Raw genomic sequence first — 12,495 nt, 5'->3', positions numbered from 1 at the left:
TGAGGAGGTGCTACTGAAAAAGCAGTAGAAAATAAACAAACAGTTGTTTTTTTTTGGACTGTGGACTTTGAGCAAAATTCAAAACTGTGAACTATGAACGTGAACTAGTTCAGTGTAATGTGTGTGAACTGAGCTTTGAGCAAGATTGTATGAAGTGTGAACCAGCACAACACTGACTATAAACAAACACCATCCGCAGCCATAGCCTGGCGTAGCTTATGCCTCGTTGCCTTTGAAATCCATTGCTGAATTTGGGTGCCACATATTTACTGTAATCACAATGAGCATAAGCAGAGATTCCTTTTAGCAATGTAAATTGGAACCACAACCCTGTGGATGCACAGCACAGAGCTGTGCTCCTGAGATATAAATGTAGCTGAGATTAAATAACACTGGCATTACCTTTATTTTTTATGACATTGTCAAAAATGTGTACATTTACTGTAATCATAGTAAATTGTACTGTAATTATAGTAAAACCATAGTAGACAAATAAACTGGACACTACATGTACATTCCTGTTTAAACAGTTTTACAATGAAGGTTCAATAAAATGTAACATATAATAATACTGTGACATAATATTTGTTGTGTAATATTTCTACACTTTCTTTTATTGTAGACTATAAATAGGACAGAATATGATCACGTGTTGAATTCTACCATAGGAGCTAATGCTCCCATTTTACAGGTGAAACTATTATATATTTATTCATGCTGTAACACAGAATAGCAACTCAGCAGCACAGTGTTTACTGACTGGAGTGTATGATGTGAAATCTGACAGATACAGTAGACAGATAGATAGATAGATAGACAGAACAGAATCCTTCCTACTCATCTGAGTAGCCACTCAGAAAGCTGTAGAACAAATCTCTCTCTCCTTTTCATTTGCTCACTCAGTGCCTCTTGCCGTCACCCATGACAACCAGCTGTTTCTTCTGCTGCATTCAAGGGACAGTCTGGCCAAGCCAGCGGCTCAGACCTCAGAAGCACATGAGAAAAACAAAATAAAACCACAGTAATAAACTGCCAGTGTTAGTGGGCAATAAATATCGGAGTAACAACATGCATATTAAATGGTTTTCTGTGCAAGCACATTTCTGTGAATCACGCTAGTGCTCTGCAAAAGGGCAGTGTGGTATGAAGTCATTACATCACTATTTGGTCAGGATCCAAAACTATCAATTAGTAAAGAAAAGACTTGCAAAAAATGCTTTGAAGACTGGGTTAAAGTAAATACAGATTGGACATAAAATGAAATACTTGATGTGTGTGCTACGCCTAGGTGTCTGTCTCAGTGTCACAGAGAGGTTGCATTCAAAGTTTTTTTCAGACATGAGTGTAGGCGTTTTAGTCACGCAAATACTGTGGCTCTGTGCCAACAGTGGTTGGCTGGACAGGCAGTTTAACAGTTAATGGACAGATTACCACGAACATCAGGTGCTCACATTCATGTGCTGTTCATGCTCATCAGCCGTAATACCTTAATCAACCAACTTCTCACCAAGGGTCACAATCAAGTTGAAATTTTTGCCAGACAACCCTACTTTTTCCCAGAGACCTCTGCTCTACCCATACTGCGGGCCATGTTCAAATGATGTCTGAGACAACAAGCTTTCCAAAAAAAATGTCAAAATATGCTGTTCATCCATCCACTGAAGGACAACACATAAAAGCAATTTCTTTGGAGGACAGTTTGTCTGAACTTGGCCTAAGTCCTGATCTTTACCATTTACTTCCCTGATATTGTACTCATTTTGCTAGAAATATTGTTGCACTCCCCTTTCGTTCTTAACACATGGAGAGGGAAATAACATAAAAACTCATGGAACAAAATCCCACTTCAACTTCAAAAGTTCTCAGGCCAAAAGAGGAGTCTTTGGAACCTTAGTCAGTAACAGCCATAGCTGAAAATGCTCTAGGTCAGGAGTCATCTGGGAAATGTGTGCAGTCTTTAGAGAGAGTATCTGCATGGCCTCTCACACACAATTTTGCATGCACATAAGCACACAAAGGAAAGGCACAATCATTACTGCTAGTATCATGTTGATGACTTTTTTGTTTTGTTGTTTCACAGGGTACAAACATAGCTGAGGGCCATAAAGCTAATTAGAATATTAACCGTGGTTTCATGTTCTCTTCCCTGTCACAGAGGCTCGCTAAAGGCTGCCTCGGAATATCTATAGCATTTCATGGTTAGGCAGCGTAGAAATCTATATTTGTGTCTTTGTACAGCCATGTAGAAAACAGACAACTGCAGCGTTTTGCCTGATTTTATTTCATTTTGTTTTGGGTTTTTTTTTGTTTGTTTTCACTTTTTTTTGTTGTAGTTGTTTTTTTTTAGGACATTGCTTTTCACCACATTTCATTTGTTAGCTTCATAAAAACATCCATTCATTATCTATACCACTTATCCTGAATAGGGTCACAGAGGGGCTGGAGCCAATCCCAGCTGACAGTGGGTGAGAGATAATGGTCCACCCTGAACAGGCTGCCAGTCTATCACAGGGCTGATATGTAGACAAACTACTACACACACTCACACTCACAGTTCAGAGTCACCACTCAACCTAAGCTGCATGTCTTTGGACTGTGGGAGGAAGCCGCAGTACCAGGAGAAAACCCACGCAGGCACAGGGAGAACATGTGAACTCCACACAGAAAGGCCCCGGGTTGGGGCTTGAACCTTCTTGCCGTGAGGCGACAGCGCTAACCACTGCCTCACTGTGCCAACCAACATAAAAAAACAACAAGGATTTCAAATGTTTTATAGATTTGTGTAAGAAAAAAACCCTCCATTTTGCAGGTGAGAACAGTTTTAGCCGGTAGCTGTGCACAGAGGGAGAAGTGGTGGGCAGATATGATGCTACCGCAAGAGAAATGAGATCAGTGAGGTAAACTGTACTGGAGAGCCATCTTGTCGTCTACACTCCATGACCGTGTGTGGGAACTCAGACTAAACTAAATCTTTCAGCACAGTAGGTCCAAAGGAGTGGGAGAAGTATTTGAAAACAGATATATTTACTTAATATTTCAAAATAGTTTAATGGTCTTCTCTCCATCACCCCGATCCCCCACCTCTTCCTTTGTATTCTTGTTGTGTTGTTTCCTGCTTGTCATCATCTTTTTGAAATCTGTTTCACATGACAATAACATATACATAGTATGTTGAAATGCCTCACAGGCATGGTGCAATAATATTAATCTTACCAGCTTAAATGCATTTATAAATTCCACTGAGTTCATCTTTAGTTTTCATTTCTGAGACATAAAGCATTTGCCCAAGGGCACAGCACAACCAAGATCTCATCTGTGCCTTCAGATTAAGTGCATCTTCTGTCACTTCTGTCTTGCTTACTGTCATCATCTTCTCCATTATCCGATGTTCATTCCAGTCAAATGTGAATAGAGAAGCAAGCGCTCCGCCCTCAGATAATATGCAGAAAATGATAAAGAGACTGATCAAGATAAAAAAAAGATGCAATATATTCACTGAGCCTGATGCAAGTCAGAGAAACAGACAGCGACAAGAACAGCGATGTACCGTACATAAGGCTGTGGAGTTGAAGCTGATTGATAATCTGTATTTTTTCACTGCAGATGATAAAACAATCTGCTCTAAGTGTTAAAATGTAGTTTTTGTAAGCACGTTTCCATCGTTTTTAGAAAAAAATTCCAATGCATGAACAGCTTTTCACTGTCATTCAAACCACACATCAACCCTGCCTCACTTTAGGCTTCTCTCAAGAAGATGCCTCTTCTGATAATACTTTAATTGTCTCACAGGTGGCAGGTTTGAGGACAGAAATCTCTAATAATGATTATCACTCAATGTGTGGCATTTGCTAACAAGCTGTCAGAAACCAAATTGCTTCACTCTTACACCAAATCTAGCTCTGTGAAGTGGAACCACCGCATCAACAGAGTTCAGCTCTTTCACATTTTTCTAAGTCACGGGCTTCAGTGGCCCTGCTGCTGCTTGACTTGCAAGGCAGCACGTTTAATACGTTTTTAGGAGTATGGTTAAAACTAAAGATTTTCTGTTTGGCTTTGTTACTCAAGAGTACAAGCCTCTGAGTTCTTCATGAGACAGAGGTTTGTGTTCAGAGGATCAAACAGACAATATCTGTTACATAAAGAGCAACATGCAGAAACATGAGCAGAGGAGTTTTTATTTTTAACAATATGGCTTGAAATTGAACCATATATGTAAAGAAAATGCTGCTATTGTATAGAAACAGTTCAGGCAGATTTATTATTTACTTTTTTGTATGATTGCATGTCATTGATATTTTTTTTGTTTGTGCAAAATAACTGAGCAAGGTACAGTATCACACCTCCAAACTGTAGACCCCAGCAACAACAAACTTATAATGTGACAGAGGATATAGACAGCTTACAGTTTCCTCTACCATGCAGAGATGATTAGAGCCACATATTCCACACAGTGGTGCACATTTCTCATTATAAATACTATACAAATGTATGGATGATCGGGGAAAAGAAAGATGAGAAAGAAACAAGAAAAAGAAACAAAACACATTTACATTTACAGTATGCGCTGAGCAGTCAACTGAGCTGCCCTCAGGAGAAAATGGGGAAATATATATATATAAAACAGCAAAATCAATTTTCCAAATAGCTTAAGGAAGTTAGTACGATTTATGCATTATATTGCAACATTGCGCTTGATTAATGGGATCGCGGGCTTACTGTGCTTCTGCTCCAAGAATGAGTATCACTCAACAGTATCACAGCCAGACGTAAACAGTTTTTAATCTAAGATAAAAAAAATTTTAAATTATCTACAGTATGTTTTTATGCTCAGTGTTTTTCACTTGTACTCAAAACTATGTGACCTCAAACAGCACCAATGTGCTGTAGTTACTGTATAAACAGACAGTAGACTAGCTTCCTCTGTCTGTGATTTGTATAGAAGGGACTGAATATAAAACATTATGGAGTACTACATACTGTAGATAGACAGTAGAGTACTATAGAATGCCTGTGTTTCAAAACAGGTGGGTAATGACAGATTACATGTGGAAATGTTTGTCTGCACTTTGACACTTTCATAAAATGTCACTAAAATTAAACAAACTGCAGCCGTATCTGCAATGATTAGATTTTGTCCAGTGTTGCTGATATAATTAGAAATGAAAATGAAATCATTAAAATGTATTCCGTACTTGGCTCATTGTGTCCTTCTACATTTTGCCAAAAACAATTACAGTGATTACTATAGGTTCATATTTAAAGGGTACCATGCACAAGATTTATCTGTGTTATTCCATGTTTTACAAGTATCCCAGACTAAATATTAATATAAAGAATAATCACAGTAAATGGTGCACAACATTGCTGTCTCACAAGAAAGTAGCTAATGAGAGGAAAAAACTGAGGTACCCTCTCTTGGTACACATGATTTTTTGGAGTAAATAACTCTGAGGGTTCATCTCAATTTTTTGTTACTGTCTTTCCCTGGAGGCTCGTGAGGGATCTGATGTTCTTTGAAGTGTGTGTTGCTCCTGCCCTGAAGCAATGAAGCTAAAACTTCCCCTTTATTACACGATGCTTCAAAAGTGTGAGAATCAATTCTTTCAATACGGTGGGTACCTTTAAACACATTAGAATCATCATTAAAATGTTACTTTGAAAAACAAGCACACAAATTGGATTCAAATTTCAAACCTGTCAGGTCTGAAGCTCAGTCTTCACCGCAGAGCCAGAGTGGTGACAGGATTCTCTAGAAGTTTTGCATTGATTCATCATGTCAGAGTTCTGGTTGAAAAACTACTGCAGCGCCACAACTTGACATGTAAAAATAAAAGAAAAAAATACTATCTGATACTATAGACTATTTACAGTTTAAACAGTGCAATATAATAAAATTAGCTCATGACATGAAACATTCAACTTCACATGTATACAACAAAGTTTTATAAATTACACTCACAAACACAGGAATACAATGTGTATGGCCATTTGTGTACTTGGGAATAATCACATATAAACACACACACGGAATCATATATTTATGGGAAAAGCTGCAGACGTGTGCACGGGATGTGGATGACTCCCACACTTTACACACATATAAAACAATTGTGTGTTTTGTGGTGTTTGGCATAGAGTGACAATATTAATTGGCTGTTTCATGCAAAATATGTTGTTTAATGTTTGTAGAACTGAGAAAGTGAAAGAAAAAGACAGACTGACGGAGTGACTCAGAGACGGAGACAGTCCTTGCTGTTGATGCGTGTTTATGCAGGCTAATGGTCCTCATAACCTTTCTGCACAAGTTTGCAGGACCATTTTTTCAGTTCACTATTTTTTTAATCAGTTTTTTAAGCCCTTTCAAACATGAGATACGTAACATTGCTGGCTTCATCAGTCTGTTAAAGTGAGTCACATTTATGTAAATGCTCCTCATGGCATTGTCCACAGAGAGAGCCACGACATGTGACGTGGGGAATATTTGCTATGCATGCAAGACTGGACAGTTCGTCAAGTGATATGAGGCCAGAGTTTTCTTACTACACCGATTTCATTTTCTTTTCTCATGTTATTAGCTTATGACATTATCTAAAACAATCATGTTTTTAGTGAGGTGAGCATGAGAGACATGCGCAAACACCTAAGCTGTCAAGATTGGTGCTGTAGGCCCACTGGGCGCAACAACATCCTATGTCAGTAGTATGGTAGACACCTATCTGTTAGTGCATCTAAATGCAGTTCAGACTTGTGCTGGTTTGAAAGTGATACATAAATGTTGCTAGGTTGGACTGTCATTGTGGTTACCATTGTGACTTTTACATAAAAGTGACCGGGGTTCAGGCAGCAACATTTGAACTGAACTTTGCTGACAGCTGTAAAGCGGCATAGTGGGGCAGTGGTTAGCACTGTTGCCTCACAATATGAGCCCTGGCCGACCTGGGGTCTTTCTGTGTGGAATTTGCATGTTCTCCCTGTGCCTGCGTGGGTTCTCTCCTGCTTCTTCCTCCCACAGTCCAAAGACATGCAGCCTAGGTTGACTCCTAAATTGCCTGTAGGAGTAAATGTGGGTGTGTGTGTGGTTGTCTGTCTCTAAGTGTCAGCCCTGTGATAGACTGGCAACCTGTAGAGGGTGTACCCCACCTCTCGCTCAGTGTCAGTTGGGATTGGCATCATGTAAACCAAAATCAGTTTCAAACATATATCATGTAACTCCAAGTCACTATAGCTTAGGGGGTTTTGCAGTGGGACCTGGCTGTTGAATAAAACGCCTTGTAATAACCTTTAATACATCCTTTGATTACTTTGCTCATATACAGTAGGTCACACATTAACATGCAGAGCAGATGAGAATGCGGATTCAGTACTCTAATTTAGTCTACAGACAGCGTACTAGTGATTTCCCTGCAGATTCTGATGCTCTCTTGCTGTAAGCCCTGCTACATTCTGCTGTCAACACCACATATCTATATACAAACACGAGCTACAATTTAAACAAAAAGCTCAGATTTGTAGTTGAATGCGACAATGTCATTTTCAGTCTGAATCCACCTGATTTCTCATGTAGTGGAATTATTTTTGCAGTAAGATATACAGGGCTTATGCTCACCCCCAGACTGGTTCAGGGGTTTTAGCTTTCAACCCACAAGTCAGTTAGTATGCACACCACCAGACATGCTGTGTACGTGTGTGTGAGCACGAGCACACACAGCCAGAGCAACCCATGAAGAGTTATTACTGTAGGAGAGGTGCTTCCCAATCCCCATGTGTATGTGCACATGCACAGACACAAGCCTAGACTTAACACACAAAGCTGCAGCACTGGCACCGTGGTTGTGTGGGGAACAGTCATTCTCTTCAGAGAAGACCAATTTAAATTTTTAATGGATTTGGATTCTTTGAGGAAAATAGAGAAGAGACTTTACTGACTGTTTATAACCCAGCGCCCCTCCCTCCTTTAAACTTCTATAACCCTGAGGGAAGAATGTAGCCCAATATGAACATTTATTGTAATTGGGCACACTAAATGTGGTATTATGCAGAACATGGCCTCCCAGTGCATAAATCGCACTCTGCCATGCATAAACGAAACCACAGGTATTGCACTGCACTATCCATCAATCAATAAAAAATACTTCTCGTTTGATGTGTGCAGAAGAGACATGCCAATTTAACTTCACCTAGCTGTTTTTGAAGAAAATTTTAAAACTTATTCATGAATTATAAAATTTATACAGTGCTGCTGTAAGGGGATATATTATTGATCACTGCATACTCCCAGTGGTACTTTATAAAAACAATCTGATGCAGTTAGAGTTCCATAAACAAATTAAGTACTGTTTACTTATTGTTTGATCCCAGTGATTAAATTGCAAAGCCAAGTGGGAAGCTGCAGAAAAATCTTTATGATTCATAACCAGCAGAAGAGACTACAACGAGCACATATTTGTGTATAATGCAACATCAATGCTTTTAAATGGCAGGAGATAAACATTTTTATGATGTGTGTACAGAATTGATGTATAACAAATTCATTAAGAGTGAAAATCCCTGCTTCTTTTTTGGCCCCCAAACCATTTGTTAACATAATATATGAATGAACAACATGGTACAAACTGAGGAACAGAGGGTTCCTATAAATGTACCAGATGTTTTAATGACTTTTACACACAGAGATATACACACTTTTGTTTGTATATCTCAAATTTTACCAGTGAATGCATTTTCTTCCTCACAATACATTTGCAAAACCAAACAATATAGATATGCTTTTTAAAACTGTCTTGCAACAATACTCATATGACCAGATGAACACTGACATAGACATCGCTCACTGTATCATTCTTCCTTTTTCTATGTCCTCCTTCTTAATGCAGTTTTAGTGCAAATGATGTGGCACAAAATCAACAGTCTTCATTAAATGTAAACATACATTCCAACCTTCATCAAAAGTTAGTTAAAGTTGCAAGTTCTGAAAATCAAGGTGGTGCTAGTGTGAGACTCAAAAGCAAAGCTTTCCACTCCTCTGTCTACCTGATCCATTACACGTTGCCCAGCCCCTTACCTACATTCTCATCATATGCACTACCTGCAGTGTGAGAGGTTACGTTCTGAAGCATAGTTCAACTATACAATATTAGAAAAAGGTTGCAATGCTGTAGGTGAACGTACTGTATAAATGAACCAAGCCTGGACCTCTAATGCAACCTGGTAGAAACACAGCGTACATGATTTTATCAAAACCTTTAGTGGCTTTTCAAACACATACACATACTTTTGTTCTCTTTTTGGAAAACTGAAAACTGATTGTAAAATCAAGAATCCCTCATCCCAAAAATTAAAGCTATCCTTCAATTTTTATTTATACAAATACATTTATTGATCCTTGTGGGGAAACTCCTTACTGATAGTAGCGCTGCCAGTCACTGCCTGGCCACCAGGAGCAACATGTCAACACATAGACCGGGAACCAAACCGCCAGCCTTCTGACTGGGAGGCAACCGCTTTACCTCCTGAGCCACAGCCACCCTATCAATGCAGTGTTTCTCACCAGACTGCAAGACTGTGTGCATAATAAAGGTCTAAGAAACATGAATACTATTCACAATGACTGGATTTTGTCATGGCCACTTATGAAGGAAGTGCATTAGGAAGGCTTGCTATTTTTATGTCTGTGAATAGGAGGGTATGTTTACAGCAAGCAAAATCTTTTTCAATGAATATATGGGTGCCTGACTATTGTTTAAAGACTAACTTCCAAAAAATTGTGAACTGATCTTTTAAATTCATGTCTGTATCCACTAGCAGTCTTCTTCTTGCTTGCCTTTTCTGGCACATTGCTCCATATTTTTACTAGTGATTGAATACATTTAATTGCAACAGTAGTGGTTACCCCCATGTGGATTCCAAGCCCTGAATGTAACCCAAAGCCCAGAACTAACCCACAAACAAAAAAGGAATGAAGGAATAAGAGTCATGGTCATCCTCTTATGATAGCTTCTCCCTCCTAACATAAGCTGATGGGATGTCTTTTAGTTTGATGTATGAACATATAAGCACCATTGATCTTGTGCAGAAGTTTTACAGCCTCTAACTGATAGTGTCTGCACAGGTGAGGGTCACTGCTGAGATGAAGCTCTTCTCTTGTTAATTAACGGTGTGCAGTTAATGTGTACAGCCATGGAGTATGCTCTCTGGAGAAGAATCAACCTGTAATGAAAGGCAGTTAGCCCACCTGCCTGGGGACTACAGCCATCATGAAAAGTCACTAAGTTTCCTCTGACTAAAACTGGTTCATCACAGCTCGTGCTGAGGTAAATCCACAGTTTGCAATGACTCCTTACTCTGTATCTGCATTCAAAAGGAATACACACAGAAGACATTCAGTAAAGGACATGTTTGCTTATAATCTCAGTGCTGATGGTGAAATATGCTTCTGTGAGGAGTGCCACAATGATAAATCTGCATTACTCAGCATATTTTGATTCAGGGTCTGGCTTCAGACAAATCCTTTGCTAATGGCCTATTATTGCTCTTGGTAATACAGTACACACTGGCTCTGTAAATGATATTGCAGAGTAAATGTGGTGCTAACAAATATGCTGACAACTGACAGCACAACAAATACAGAGCATGAATAATGCACTTACTAATGAAAGAGAAAAGTTAAAATAAGAATATCTACAATATCCATAAAATAGCCTGTTGGGAATATAGTATATGCATATCAAGGCTCAGTTTGTATGAGTAAACTATAATCACATTTTTTTTATAATTAGCTGCATCTAATTTAGGCTGATGCAGTTTTCATTCAGCAGTGTTGTGCAATAATAGGTGCTGATTTTCAGGTTTGTGTCTCTTTCCCAGGAAACACGGAGGGATTAATTATGCATTTTGCGAGGGAGCGAAGCCAAAAAGAGTTGGTGTGAGTGCCAGTAGCATGCTTTAGCATACTGTGTTGCTATAGATCCATTTTTAAGAATCACAGATAAAAGTGATTCATGAATGTATCTTTGTTCCATACTAACATTCATCTGGAGGTGAAAACAGCCTCTGGCCTAGTGTTTGTAACTGTACGCTTCCCTGTGCTGCAGTGTGATAAAGTGTTGCATCAGCTTTAGTTTGTCATTGTTGTCACAGTCTGCACTTCAGTCAACATCTGATTACATTGTTTTCATATGCCGTCACAGCTAGCCTGGAGGGAAGATATGTTAATTGCACCCCAGGTTGTCTTTAAGTAATTCTGTCTCTGTTGGCAAAATTTCTTAATAACTTGACTGGTCTAAGTAACAGGTTGGGTAACAACCTACATGTGTAGGGATTAAAACCCTATAGTAAGACTCCACAGCTGAAAAAGCTTCTTGGATGGCAGGCAAATCATCTTTAAGAACTTCAAGCAAGTCCAGTTGCCAGCTTTGATCTCCACAGACATTTTCATGTCATATCATTTTGAGAACTTCTTGTCCATGTTGAATTAAAAACTTATCTTAAATGCTAAATGCTTAGAGCATTCTAAGGTCCATTTAGTAGCTAATTCATATCAGTTCAAACAACATACTCTGTTGACAAACTCTACTGATGAATTAGTGGTTTACATTCTACAAAGTGACCTCCGCTCACTCCCTCCAACAACGTCATGTGGGTTATGTTTTCACCCTCTTCCAACATATGGAGCTTTAAAATAAGTTCAGGAGTGGAACCACACCCGAGCACACACCTCGTCTTTTTTTAATCATATTTAAACCACATGTTCAAACCAATCTACTGCTTCCACTTTTCAGAACCCGCCCATTTGCTGCTCCCTGCCAGGTGCACTGGATAATTTGCAAGAACCTCTGTGAAACGTTTAAAAGAATCATTACAATTCCCTCATGTCTCTCATGCCCTCAGTCTTTTAAATGCTCTGGGTGAGTCAGGTGATAATCACATGACACTGCATAGTGATGGTGATAACCAGGGATGGCTGGATCGGATGGTGATGGTTGTACTCCAGGTTTCATGTAATGCTGTCAGATATGTACAGTACATTTTTTGTGTGAGCTTATGTGGTGGGTTATATCACTCATTATGTGTTCAGCCAAGTCTACGTAAGTTTTGTGTGTCATTTGGCCCTTGGGGACAATAAAATTAAAACGGAAGATGACGCATTGATTGGTCTGACTGAAACGGAATCGGAAAAATGATTCCCAAACCACCTTAATAATTATCTGATAACTCAGTGTGTTTGTGTGAGAGCAGCTTTTTGGACAGCAGTTGCCCAGATATAGCTCTGACTGTCCACCTGGTGTTGTGATATTTGTGAATGATATTTAAAATGGATAAAATATAAACAGGCACATGTTATGTGTTTGTTCAGAAGCGGTCATGACACAAGTGACTATGCGTAACAAGCTGATGAGCATGAAAGGATATATTAACTTCTGTGAAAAACTGGAAATCAGTTAGGATGCTGTTTACAAAATAACAGCTACATTTCCATCCTTCATTACATGTATTCAC

General features: G+C 39.0%; 1 protein-coding gene across 5 annotated transcripts in view; it reads left to right on the top strand.

The window, feature by feature from the left end:
• Positions 1-12,495, top strand: part of frmpd3 (FERM and PDZ domain containing 3) — a 71,286-nt gene that overhangs the window by 3,190 nt on the left and 55,601 nt on the right. The gene's annotated exons all lie outside the window — the stretch shown is intronic.

Source organism: Monopterus albus, unplaced genomic scaffold (assembly GCF_001952655.1).
Source record: "Monopterus albus unplaced genomic scaffold, M_albus_1.0 scaffold148.1, whole genome shotgun sequence".
NCBI classification, from domain to species: Eukaryota; Metazoa; Chordata; class Actinopteri; order Synbranchiformes; family Synbranchidae; genus Monopterus; species Monopterus albus.
The sequence above is the reverse complement of the archived record's forward strand: the minus strand, read 5'-3'. Positions and strand labels throughout refer to the sequence as shown.